The sequence below is a fragment of the Pleurodeles waltl genome, chromosome 1_1 (assembly GCF_031143425.1).
Source record: "Pleurodeles waltl isolate 20211129_DDA chromosome 1_1, aPleWal1.hap1.20221129, whole genome shotgun sequence".
NCBI lineage: Eukaryota > Metazoa > Chordata > Amphibia > Caudata > Salamandridae > Pleurodeles > Pleurodeles waltl.
The window spans coordinates 293,857,001-293,871,154 of record NC_090436.1 but is presented as its reverse complement, the minus strand read 5'-3'; the positions used below and the strand labels follow the sequence as shown (position 1 = coordinate 293,871,154).

Sequence of the window (14,154 nt, the reverse complement as noted above, 5' to 3'; positions counted from 1 at the left end):
CAGGAAGCCTAAGAGTGCTGAATAACGATGTCAGGAGGAATTGTGTCAAGGCAGAATTGCTTTGTTTGTGGCTGATGATTCAAAATTAATGATCTTGCTTTTGGCGTGGTTAAGTGTCAGGCTCTACAGAATGTGGGGATGATGAAGGCAAAGGATGTTATAAATAGGATGGAAAGCTGGAGAACATATCAGTGCTTGCTGTTTGTAGAGAGGTGATAATATACAGCCAAAGGAGAAGATACGGCCTAAATGGAATTTCTTTGAATGAGTAGAAAGAAAGGTTGTTACAGTGACATAGAATGTTTAGTGGGTGCTGAGTGGATGCCAAGAGAGAGGAGAAAAGTGTGTGTGCTATGTAAACCCAGACCTGGTTGACAGAAGAGTGTCATATTTTACAGAGATAAATACAGCAAAGACGTGAAGGAAGATAAGCATGGAGGCAATATCATTTTAGCACTCTACAGTGATATAGTTTGAGATATGACTGAGCCTGGTGTCCCCAGTTGTTATTTGTTTTTAAACTTGAACCTATAGTATTTTAAAGGTGTTTCTGTAGTGAGGTAGTGAACACACCAAGTAAACACAATCTTTGCAAGGATCTTGGAGAAAAAAGGATGAAGGCTAAAGTATTAAAGGAGACTACAAGATTTTTTAAATAATTAGCAGGATTAGTATACTACAATTGCAGGTTTGAAAGTAGATACATGTGAGTGAGGACTGATTCCAGAGGTAGAACATGGTTAGAGCCTCTAAAATTTGAACAATTTGAGAAGCATAGATAAAGAAAGGGTTTATAGGAGACAATGGGGTTGCTGATCGTGGGTGGTTAGCTGTAGTCATAGGCCCAGATTTACTGTTCTTTGACACTAATTAACACTGCACCAAAGTTGCTGAGATGATTTGCATCAAAGGGAGCAAAAGAATGCACCATATCTACTAACAAATAGTGCATTTTTTCTCCCCTCATGCGCTGGCACAGTTTTGCCAGATATGCGCCAATGCACATATCCTTGTGCCATAGTGCAAAAATCTGGGCGATAGTTTTATCACACGAACAATGAGTCCCAGACTGCCAATACCAAAACAGATACTTTTTAAGTACTTTCTTAAATGTGTGCAACCAGCGCCTGAGCTCCAATGAAGGACAATTCCACTATTTGCAACTAAGAGCTTTAACCATTTTACTACCCAAAGTTTTCCTATTAACCTTTTGGATTATCAGATATCACTTTTCCTGGACCTCAGTGTAGAACTTACTAAATATAGTTAAAACCTAGATTTGTGGTAGGCTAAACCAATCTCATAAATGTTTTTATAAATCAAAACTATAATTTGGAGCATTACCCAGATAATGGTCTTCAATTCTAGCTATAAGGGCAACTTGGAGAAAGTTACATAGGCACCTCAGAGAACAAAGCTCATACTCAAGGCAAGCAAGTGCCTGGTGGTCTTCCTCGGGCACCAGGTAGGATGGAGAGAAGATTCAGCCTTTAGAGACTAATGTCCAAGCTGAGTTGGACTGGAATGTTTCCTGAACCCGTATCCAGGTGACAGCCTTTTTGGGATTCTACTCCTCACTAGGTTTTTCCACACTGTTAAGGGAATTTGTGGGATCACACCTGCTCCACAGTTGATTTAAATATCAAGAAGTAAAGCAAACAGATCATTTGGATTGGAATTTCAAGAGTCCTTTAATAGGTTGAAGAAGGCTCTGGGCAAAGTTCCTATCCTTTAGGTGCATGTCTTTGGTAGGCCATTTGGGATGCAGACCAATGCCTCTTTCAAGTTTAACTAAATGGGTACGGGGCATCATGACTTTCATCAGTTCTCGTCTCCTACTCAGAGAGCAGAATATGGCAATTAACATGAAAAGGCTTACTCCATTATTTCGGCACTAATTATGTAATTTTGCATTTTTCTGCTTACATGCCCCCATTTCATATATTTGTAAATTCATGTAACTGAGCGCACATTTTCAATTTACAAATGCATGCTGCACCTATTGCTGATTGCACATGTACAATATATAGCATTTTATTTATTGCAGTTTCATAGTACCTCAATTTATTCTTATATATGTATCAACATGATTTTTAATGTGTAAAAGAATTTAGTGAAAGTGCAACAAGATTAATATATCTAATTCTTGCTTTTTACATTATTCATCACAGGGCGTATTCTTTTCAAAATGATCAGAACAGTGTATTAAAACCTGGTACACATAAAGAGAAATCTTCAGCTGTCTTCCTCGGAGACTGCTCACATGAGCTGAGTTGCAAATATCCCTAGCGAAAGCCATGGACTCCTCAGAACTAGCAAGGCCTTATCAGCTCAACTGGGAATACCACAACTAGGACAGAGACAGAAAGCTATGTTCTTGAGGAATGGAATAACATGCCTGTTGTTCAGCCTAAGGTATGCGAGTTAGAGGCCACTTCAAGAAACTCAAAAAGCCACTTTTGGCGTTCAGATAGCTTAGCAAGGGGCTAGAAGTAAGAACTGGTCAACAGAGGCTGATTCCACCATTCACTGCTATGTTGCAGTTCTTTTTAAGATTTTACAAATTAAGTGCTTTCATTGCCATTATATTGTTTGCTTTATAGTTACACCTATACATATTAGGACCTTGATTTCCACTTAAGGTGGAATTTGGGTTCTGACAGGGCAGCTTTGTATTTATTGTGCAGATAGCAACACAGAATAAAAGGGTAAAGCCTGGAAGTGAGCTAATCTGGTGACAGATGGCTAAGACATTTCTAGGGAGACAACTAATTTTAAATTGGATGTGGTCAGTTACTGGTAGCTAATGTAATCTTTTGCACGTTCCAGGGTTACAATCTCTTTTTTTGAGACTGGTGATAGTCCTTATCTCTGAAATTTGTGCTGTTTGTTCTGGTAGTCTACTCTCAGTGGAGTTACAGTAATGTACCTAGAAGTTAATAGATGCATTGTTTACTAAGGTCTGGTGTTTCCTGAGCTGCATATGACAGTTGCAGACTTCTGTGCTGAATTGGGAAGTCAAGGGAGCTTCAGAGCAAAGTTTTGTTTACTTACTCAGCTTATGGGAGATCATGGCCAAAGATATTTGAAAGAGTGATGGAAAGTCCAGAGGGTCTCCTTTTATGACCAATGATAATGACTTCAGTCTTTATGTTGGTCTGTTTTAGGTAATTCACCATAATCCACAACTGAATCTCAGTAAAGTGATGTACAGGATCTATGCCTGGACTGGTGTCCACAGGGAATCTAAAATTATATAACTATAATTGGCATAGGGCAGACACCTATTTTGGCTCGTCATCCAAAGCAACAGGGATTTGTGGACTCCCTTAAACTCTATCACCATCAAGAGGGCTCTTCATAAAAGCCATTCCACTGTGGGTCTTGCAACCTATCAGAATTGTACAGTTCTGCCACCAGGTGGCAGTCATGAGGTCCCTGTGGGGACTTGCATTCGGGACAGTTTACAATAGACTTGACAAACTGCCACTTTTCTCTCCTTTGCTGGTGTTCACACTACTACAGTGATGCATTCTAGTACATATGTTCCCTTCCTTCCTCAACCCATACCGAGGTCACATGCTGGAGGCTGTGTTCTGATTGTGGTCTTGGTTCCTACAGAATCAATGATGCTTACATATATACTTTTTGGACTTTCCTCTACCTCATCTCCATTTCTTGTTTCCCTGTTTCCTTTCTTGTGCATTCTGGCTTCTCTGGTCCTGCCCTCTCTAAATCCTTTAAAAAGTCCCAGAATCTTCACTGTACTAGTGGAGCTGATTGCAAGCAATTGGCTAACCACTCCCACCTGGCTCTCTCCTTGCACATGTGATCTTTCCCAGAGTTGACTGCCATTTCATCCCTGCTATTTCAACTGCCTTACTACTTCTTACACCTCAGATTTTGTGATCTCACATTCGAAGACCTTCATTTGGTTTGGCTTCCTCACTTTGTCTCTGAAAAACCTTCCTGTGCTTCAGGACAAGTACTACACAGGATTTAGTTTCAGATCTAGAAAGAGCAGGCAGACCCTCTTTGACATATGATATTGGTATTTGGGGCTTCCTTAACGTTCTCTCATTATTAATGACTTGTGTAACCCATGCCACTAAAGTAGGATTCAATTGAATCTGTTGGTTCTCTAAGCTTTTGTGTACCACAGTGACATGCAATATGCTGGGGTGGGTCCCATATCTTCTTGGTTTAATATGCTTCAAATTTACTGAGGCTGGTTTTGGAGGCTTCTGTCACTCGCTATTTCCTAGGTCCACCATTCCACCAAGTTTAGTCATTGATAGCACCACAGAGATTTGAGTACCACCAAGTCATGTGCTTAGTCTGGGGCAATTCCCCATTATCTATTCAGATGAATGTACTGCTAATTGCGTGAGAGTGGTTTTTGTGGTTTATGTCAATCTCTTTCTTTTCTAGGGCCACCAGTAACCCTATGCCACTAAAGTACACCTCAGAAGATCCCATGTCTTCTCTAAGTTCTTATGTAGCACCATGACATATGGTTAGAGGTTTATCTTCCTTCTCTTGGTTTAATGTTTTGCCAACTTACTTAGGTTGAGTTTGTAGCTTTATTCAGCCTACCTATTTCCTAGGGACACAAAGGTAGTCAACATTAGTTAAAGAAATATTAAAAGAAAAATAATTGATTTAAAAACTAGCCTCACATCCCATAGAACTGCACTTGGTGTGTGGGTTATGGTTTGCTTGGCTATGGTGCACATTCTGCGAGTTACGGATTTCTACAGTATTCCATCCTCCAATTGCGTGCTATCTCAAAAAACATCCTCTATATTTGTTCAATTCTACATGCAACCCTGACATTTACTTACATTTTTTACTATTGCCTCTACTTTTTCCATTCAAGTGACCTACTTGTTCACTTCCATCCTCTGCATACTTCATCTCTCTGAGCACAACCTCCTCTAAGTCAAATTCATGTTTGCCTCTCCATTATTGTATTTCTGCAAATTGCCCACATCTAACTTCACAGATCACAAGACCCATCAGTGAATCAAAATCAAGAATTGCATCAAGGAGAGTGTGCTACCTGCCACATTGAAAGCAGGGGTACTCACATCACACAAACTCACAAGCTTGCAAGGCACGGTCTTGGTCTCTGAGTACAGAACATGTTTACTTGAAATCTAAATATAAGTACCCACACTTAAGATGGCTATCTTTAGGAGAGCCCTGTAAAAATGATAGAAAGAACAGGACTTCAAAGATTTCAAAGCTAAAGCAACTTAAGATTCAGGAAACATTAGCGTATAGGGTAACAAATATTGGCATATGACACAAATTGTCTAGAAAGTGTAATATGAAGAATGGTACGGATAACTATTTTTTTTATAGAAATGGAGTTGCCCCATTATTGGGATTCATTCAGGTCCAGTTCAACAGAACTGAGATGGTCTCTCCATCCATGAGCGGAATTACCCCCTCTTTGGGTGGACGTTACTTGTTGATAACCTACCAGCACATCTCAGTATCAGAGTGTTTGTATTCCTTACAGTGTAGGAAGAGGGTAGTCTTACATAGTGGTGGAGACTCTGATTTCTAGCCTCAAACTGCAGAAGTCTGACTTAGGATATACATCTAGTAAATATGGAGGCAACAACCATTTGTTGCAATGGAAAGAGCAGCACCTGCACAGACGAAAGGCCAAGCTTCTGGAGAGCTTCTCATCTCCTCCCAACCCCGAAAAACACATATATGAGGTCTTGTCTTGCTAGAGAAGAAGTTACATGGGAACTAATACACAAACTGAAGGTTGTAGTTTCACCTGAAACTGGTTGCCATAGAGATTTGGCACAGTGAAAGGAAAATGCACTTTGGCCCTGAGTTATTCCTCCTAAACATTCGGATCTGGATCAACATTTGAATTCAAATGAAAAGACCAAACTGCCACATGACAGAATACATGCTGACTACGGCAGCATATCCAATACTCATTTTATATTTGAATAAACATCTCTGTATAGCAAGATGTAGTCCGATGCATAATTCTTGTCTGTCTCCCTTTGAGGAGCAAGAACTATACCTCTTGGACAGAAAAGAAGAACTCTTCCATCGAGGACATTGATTGCCTGTTGAGCTCAGAACCTGCCTTGCACCACCAGACTCCAAGTTCCATTTGTACTCATTTCTCTATATGGCATTATGCACTGCTAGATCAGACTGAAGCCAGAAATGCTGTACTGCTGCCCAGCCCAACCCAAAGAAGCTGACTAATCCATGTGGCATGGTCAAGGAATACTGCAGATTCCTTGCTGACAAGTGACCTAATCGTGACACTTCTGAGTTGGTGGCACATCACCATTGTGAACCCCTACACATGGAGTGTGAGGCTCTCATCAAACACCACCCCCTTTTGCAGGTGTCAGGCTGATGATCATAACTTCATTGTGGCACCTCACCTGGTAGTCCTTGACTACTATCATTCCCTGCTGGAAGTGAGCTGGCATACTTCTGTGATGGCAGTTATGGGAAATAATCAACGTACTGAATTCTCAAAGCATATTATTTCAGTAGGAATACTGAATTTCCAGCACTGACAAAGCAGTATTGGAACTGCAAAATTATTATTAGTTAAAGCACTATGACTGTTTAGCACAGGGCCTCCCCCAGTTGATTGAACAGTGTTTTACTGTGAATAAAGAGACCACGTGAACCATAATACCTAGGAGTCTTGCAGATGTGCCTAAAAAGGGCCTGTGCTCAGTTTCTGATGGGCTGTACTGATAGAAAATATCAAGGACCCATGTACTGACTTGCCTGAGATGTGCCCATCCTTTTTCTGCATGGTATTTTACTAAAATTGACTTGAGGAACAGCACTGCAGCACCTTCATCATTAAGTTATTTGGCATATTTCTGTCTGAAGATTGCTAATAGGCGTGAAACGTTGCTAAGAATGTCCTTTATTAATATTGAATTTCTAGTCTTCAAAAGAGTGACAGAATAACAGAATCTATTGATGGAGGACCCTTTAGGGGGAAGTTGAAGAGTTCTCTGGAGGCTACAAAAAGAAGGGGAAAAGCAGTGTGCCTGATGTTTTTATTCTATACGTCAAGGGCTGGTATAACAGTCCCCAAGTTGAAACCTGTAGTCATGTTGAAACGGCTAGGACCAGGAAGACGGCTGATAAGGTGATCTTAAGTGAAGTGCGATGGACCTCAGTCTTTTTGTCTGGATGAGTGAGACTACTGGATGACTTATTTTCGTAAGGGGGAAGGCTGTTTAACATGCCTATTATGTAACCATCCTGTGACATCTCAGTACTGGAGCAAATCAATTTGTTTTAAGTGTCTCGGATGAAACTTGTTGTGAAAATATCTACGTGACGTTGGTGGATTCTTGCAAAAGGAAGTTCTATGTGTCAATTCCTTCTTCTGAATACAGTTGTGTTTAGGACATTGAGTGCAACTCTGGAGTCTGAAACTGTTTTATTGGATTGCGGAAATGTGTTGAAATCTGTGTGAAACTGCTTTAGTAATACTGGTACACTTCTACAGATGATGAATGTGTCACAAGAGCAGTCTGTGGTTTTAAAGAAAGTGTAAAAAAGCACACTGGATGGCTCTTACACAGCCGGTCGCCTACTTCTTTTCAATGCGTGTACCAAAGAGTGACCTCGAGTAATGTCAATGCTCAGTTTCATGTGGCTCAACTTTTCCTATTTTGACCTCCAAGGATCCATAGTGGTATTTGGACAAAATCTAAAGTCAAAAATATTGAGTCACAGAAATATTGAGTTCTCAATATCATGACACAAAAATATTGTGATGTTACAGCCCCTAGCAACAGGGGTGGGGTATCGGACGGGGCGCGCCCTGAGGAAGAGGTGATGTAATAGGTATGCATAACGGAAGGCAGGGCCGACCATGGTGAATGAGCAGCACACCTGTGATTTATTCTTTTTTAATGAGCCAGAAAGGGGAGTGCTTTTTGGTGTTCAAACTACTTCCTGAATCTACTGTGTTTCAGTTTGTGTCCGCTGGATGAGGGGCCATGTTAAGTTCTGTGACGGCTGCCATCCGTGATGCAGTAAGTGTTTTAGAAGCCAGATGGGGGCAACATTTAGGGGTGGAATCTGCTCTAACGTTAAGTGTATATAGCAGGATGGGTTTTTTCCCCTCTAGAGGAGACTACTCACTTTGACATTCCCCTGATATAAATAAACAGTCCATTTTGATTATGAAGAATTGAAGGGAGGATACAAGGCAATGAAGATTCTCTTAAAAATATCTCGCTGTGGTTCTTTGTTTGTCCCCCTACACTCTACTGTGTGACTACAGGAGGCTCCCACCATCTACTGACCATGAGGCAGAGGGACCTAACCATATAGGTAAAAGAAGAGAACGTTTTTTGAGAACTTGCAGTATGTGTTGTTTCCACGTGTGCAGTACTTTTCTAAAAGCATGATATGCAAGGCAGTAGGTGAACATTGTGACAGTGCTGGGCAGGGGGATCCCTGCACTGCACATGTGATTTGCATGGGCAGTACAGGGGCCCAACTGTGGCTCCCTGCACCTGTTCTCCTCCAGCCTTTTCATGGCGGTGAAAGCACCATGAAAAGGCTGATGGAGAACGAGGTCGTAATCCGCAGGGCAGTGCTGCCCTGGCAGATTACGATATCCACCACTGCCGGGCAATTGGGATCATGGATCCCGACATTGCTGGTGGAACCCAGGTGGTCTGCCTGCCAGGGTCGTTATGTGGCGGTCGGACCGCCACAGCAGTAGCGGTCCTGAACGCCACCGAACAGCTGATGGCCTGAAGACCGCAAGCCTCGTAATGAGGCCCACAATATTTCTGTATCACAATATTTTTGGGCTCAATATTATGTCACTAATCCCTCCATAGTAGGTCTATTACTGTACGCGATCTTCACCATGTCACTTTTCCTCCGAGTTCTCTTATCATGTATTTTGGGATTATACACATTGCTCCTCAACTCGACAATCAAGTTATTTGACTGTTATCTGGTTCTTAATGGGTCAACATTTTCTAATGATTATCCCATCTAAAACCAAATCATCTTTTTCCAGCTTTCGTGACGCTACTCTTCTTTTCCCGCCTCTTTTTCTCCTAGCCTTCTTAAACCTCCTCCAGAGCTATCAGAGTGCTATTCAAGGATGCTACTATAAGCCCTTACCTCAATCGTGGCCACAGCAGGCCAATTCCTGCTCCTCAGTATTGAGAAGTGGTGTGCCTGCTCCTTATTCCAAACTGCCAAGACCAATAAACCATTTGCCACAATTAAGTCAGAATATTGCAAAACCCTGTCTAATGGTATCCTGTAGTTCTGTTGCTGCCCACTTGCAAACTGATAAACTCTGCAACGTGAATTGTTTTTTCTGGATGGCTATCTAGTGGTTAACGATTCCAGTTCAAGCTCTTCATGTTATTTTTCAGGACCACTGAGAGTCTTTTGTAGGCCTGGGCGAAATTCACAATTTCTTTGCGGAAATCACACAAAATGACCCAAAAGTTACATGAATTTACATGAAAGGCAAATGCCTAAAAAACATAAAAATGCATGTCAGCAAACAACAATTGCTCACGTTCTGTTCCTTCGCATTATTCCTCTGCTGCTGCGATAGGACTTTTCCTCAAGTGACATTTCAATTATGTAATGTGGCGTAATGGACTAATGTTGGGCATTTCACATAAAAGGCGTAATGCGAAATGCCAGAAATTATCTGAGGTTATGCCACTGTAATTTAAATTTCACCTGGCCCAGTCTTTTTCCCATATCTCCCCAATTCCCTTTTCTGTCACTTGAAAACTCAGTTACAGCCTCAGAATACTTTCTATCTGCTCCCAATCCCCACAGGATGACCTCACAGCCACCCCCACTAATTTAGCATTCTAGGGGGCAAATTTATACTCTTTTTGCACCTAAACATTCGGTGCGAACTGTGCACCATATTTAAACTTTGATGCCCGAGCCCGCGGATGTAAAAATTCCTCAGTGTGCGTCATTTTTTGGATGCGGGAAACTGCCTTGCATTAATGGCATGCAAGGTAGGCGTTCCTGCCCCAAAAATGACTTTAAGGCCTGTGTGCCTTATTTATACTCCTGCGTCATTTTGACGCACAGGAGGGGGCGGGCCTTAAAAAATGACGCACAGCCTGATGTGTGCCGTTTTTTAACGCCTGGGTGGGGGCAGGCGTTAATTGACCTGTGGTCTCACTTCCATGGTCTCTGACCATGGAAGGAGTCCAGAGGTGCCCTTCCCTGCCCCAGTGACACCCCCTGCCACCCTCGCCCACCCCTGGAGGACACCCATGGATGGGGGGACCCATCCAAGGTAAGTACAGGTAAGTTGAGGTAAGTATTTTTTTTATTTTTTTAAAGTGGCATGGGGGGCCTAATTTGCCCCTCCTACATGCCACTGTGCCCAATGACCATGCCCGGGGACAGATGTCCCCTGGGCATGGCCATTGGGCAAGGGGGCATGACTCCTGTCTATGCTAAGACAGGTGTCATTTCAATGGTGGTTGTGCGTCAAAAAATGGCGCAAGTCCGGTTAGAGCTATGATTTTTGCCTCAAACCTGACTTGCACCATTTTTTGACGCACAACCCCCATTTTCCCCTATGCCGGCGCTGCCTGGTTTGAGTCATTTTTTTTTACTCTGACCAGTCCGCAGCACCGGCTAATGTCATTCCTTAAATAAGACGCCCGCATGGCACGTAGGAATGGCGTTAGCCGGCGGTAAAAAAATTCACGCAAACCATCGCCTGCACTGGTTTGCGTCAAAAAGTATAAATATGGGCCTAGATTTTTCTTGAATCCATCTCCTCAAACTTAATAACCACTAAAATTAAGACATAACTCCATCACCTGCTCCACGTGAATCCCCATAGAGCTAATATAGTATGCACACCCTACTAGCACATTACAAAGCAGCAAGTACACTACACATCTCTTCGAGGTCTTCGCGATCATCAGCCTATCAACCTGTAGCTTTCAGAAAGCAATGAAGTGCTTCGTGTTGTACATTCCCAGGCTGCGGAGAATGCTCCAGATTTCAGCATCTATTCTTCATTTAGCAGGCACATCTGTTAAATTCACACTGGGATTTTGGAAGCAGAGTAACTTGGGGAAGCTGCAAAGGCCGCGTCAGCTTTTGGCACTGCGCTCACTGATGATGCTGTAGGCTCCAGAGCATTGGCAGGCTCCGAAAGAAGCTGGAAGAAAAATAATTAAATGCAACTTCCTCTGCAAATAGCGCCTGACAGGCATCACCCACCCAAGTACGTGGGAAAAATTAACTTTTTGGAACTATCATCGAAAGTGGAGAGTTCTGTGAAGTTGTACATATGCATTTTCAGCTGCCGTGATCTAACCAGAATATTTACTTATTCTACTGTAACAGACTTAGAACAATGTCTTTTTTTCAAACAATGTTGAATTTTTAATCCCTTTCTGACACACTCCCCAGTAACACCCTTCTGCATCGAAATAGTGTAATAATGTAGCCAGTGGAGCTAATTAATCAAAATATGATGCTTGTATGATCATTAACTAACACAAATAAGATTTGTGCAAATTGCACGCATTTACTTGTGCCCTAAAGAGCTGCAGCCAGTAGTGTATAATTGTAACATTCCCACATTTTCACAAATTGTGGTTGGGCTCAGAATGTGGTGTGCGCCAGGAGGGCCTGCGATGTTCCAAAAAGGGTTGGGCACCCCTTACCATCACAGGCCAGTTTCACTTCCAGCAACTCTGCAGGAAGGGAAAACCCACAGTTTATTTTCACCTCTTCAAACCAAAGAACATATTAACAGATCTTTAATACCATTTGGACTGACTTTTGATGATTTCACCTCCGAAAAGTATCCACAGAGGCAGAGCCTTGTCATTGGATTACATTGAGTGGCATATTTATCAAATAGATAACTATGTCAAGAACTGAGGGATACTCTAGAAAATTGCTAAGAATTTTGGACTCAAATCCTGTATCACACAAATGGTGCACAAGATAAACTCAATGACCAGAACTATGGGCTAGATGTACGAAGGATTTTATGTACCAAAGTAAAATGCGACTCAGTAACTTGCTTCCTGAATCGCATTTTGCTATTACGATTCGGTAGTATAAGTGGGCCGCCACAAAGCCTTAGACTGACTCACCTCATTCCTCACCGACCAAACCCAGAGAGTCCGCCTTCCACCCTTCCACTCCAACACTACCAAGATCACCTGCGGAGTCCCCCAAGGGTCCTCCCTCAGCCCCACACTCTTCAACATCTACATGATCCCCTAGCCAACATCCTCCGATCACACGGAATCACTATCCTATCATACGCAGATGACACCCAACTCATCCTCTCCCTCACCTGCAACCCTACCACCGCCAAAACCAACCTACACGCCACTCTCCTAGACACTGCCAACTGGATGACCACTAACCACCTCAAGCTCAACTCAAACAAAACCGAAATCATCATATTTGGCCCCAACAAAACCACATGGGATGTCTCCTGGTGGCCCACCGCCCTAGGTCCCGCACCCACCCCCGCAACCCACGCACGCAACCTCGGCATCATCCTCGACCCCTCCCTCTCCATGACACAGCAAATCAATGCTCTAACCTCCTCCTGCTTCCACACACTCCGCACTCTAAAAAAAATCCTTCAAATGGATCCCCCCAGAAACCAGAAAGACAGTCACGCACGCACTCATCAGCAGCAGACTGGACTACGGCAACGCCCTCTACGCCGGCACCACACTCAAACTCAAACGCAAACTCCAAAGAATCCAGGACACAGCTGCGCGCCTCGTCCTTGGCCTCCCCAGCCATGAACGAATCTCACCACACCTCAGATCCCTTCACTGGCTCCCCATAGACAAGAGAATCACATTCAAAATCCTCATCCAGCCACACAAATCTCTCCACAACACCGGCCCAACCTACCTCAATGAAAGGGTAAACTTCCACACTCCCACACGCAACCTCGGATCAGCCGACCTCGCCCTAGCCACAGTCCCCCGCATCCAGCACACCACCACAGGAGTCAGGTCTTTCTCCTACCTCACCCCCAAAACCTGGAACTCCCTCCCCACCGACCTTGGCAAAACCAAAAACCTACTGGTCTTCAGAAAGAACCTCAAGACTTGGCTGTTCGACCAGTGACCCTCCCTGGCCCCCCCCACCAATTTCCCCCCCCAGAGCCTTGAGACCCTCACGGGTGAGTAGCAAGCTCTACAAATTTCTTTGATTGATTGATTGATTGAAGTGGGCGTTTGTAGGGCGTCCCTTCCTAATACCGAATTGCACTGGCATGTAGGAATGTTTTGCAACTGTGAATGCAGTCACAAAACATTCTTAGTTACCACCAACTTAGGTTGGTGGTAACCCATTCGCAAACGGGAAGGGGGTCCCCAAAGACCCCTTCCCCTCTGTGAATGGAAGCATAATTATTTTTTGCCACTGACCACTGCCTACTGGGAAAAAATGAAAAGAAAACTTTTCATTTGTTTTGTTTGAAATGCATCCCGGTTTCCTTTAAGGAAAATGGGCTACATTTTTTAAAAACTGCTTTGTTTGAAAGCAGTCACAGACATGGTGGTCTGCTGTCCCCAGTAGGCCACCATTCCTGTGAGTGCGGCCATTCCCAATGGGGTTGCAAATTGCGACCTACCTCATAAATATTGATGAGGTAGGTCTTTGCGACCCTATTGGGAATGGCTAAATGCTTCTCAGACACATTTGTACATTTAATTTTGCAAGTCTCTAATTGCGAATTGCAAAAAGTCGCAATTAGAGACTTTCAAAATGAAATGGACATACATCTGACAACTCATTTAGTGTCCTGGGACCAGCTGGTTTTCTAGCGGTGGTGCCTCTGCTGGGATTAGCTTTGGAACCCCTTGACCCAGCAGTCAGTACACGACTGGACCTCAGTGTCAAAATGGCCCTGTTTATGGCAGGTGACAGTCATTAATTTTCCCTGCCCCACCATCCAAGGCACCATCTAAGGCACATGGAACCAGCGCAAGGAAAACAATATCCGTGCTCCACAAGGAGTAATCTTCCTGCATGTCAGAGCCCTTGTTATATGTTATTTGACTGAAAAAAGCTTTTCTTTAGTAGCATGCAGAACACAGACAAGCAAGCATGGTA

The 14,154-nt window shown here is 43.2% G+C and overlaps 1 long non-coding RNA gene across 2 annotated transcripts in view; it reads left to right on the top strand.

The window, feature by feature from the left end:
• LOC138249705 (uncharacterized) overlaps positions 1-14,154 on the top strand; it is a 65,837-nt gene that overhangs the window by 9,144 nt on the left and 42,539 nt on the right. Inside the window, exon 1 of one of the 2 annotated variants that reach the window (XR_011194858.1) lies at positions 7,977-8,060. The exons of the other annotated variant lie outside the window; for it this stretch is intronic. This is a non-coding gene — a long non-coding RNA (uncharacterized lncRNA). Of the gene's footprint in view, positions 1-7,976; positions 8,061-14,154 lie in introns of those variants that run through there. 2 annotated transcript variants of the gene reach the window in all.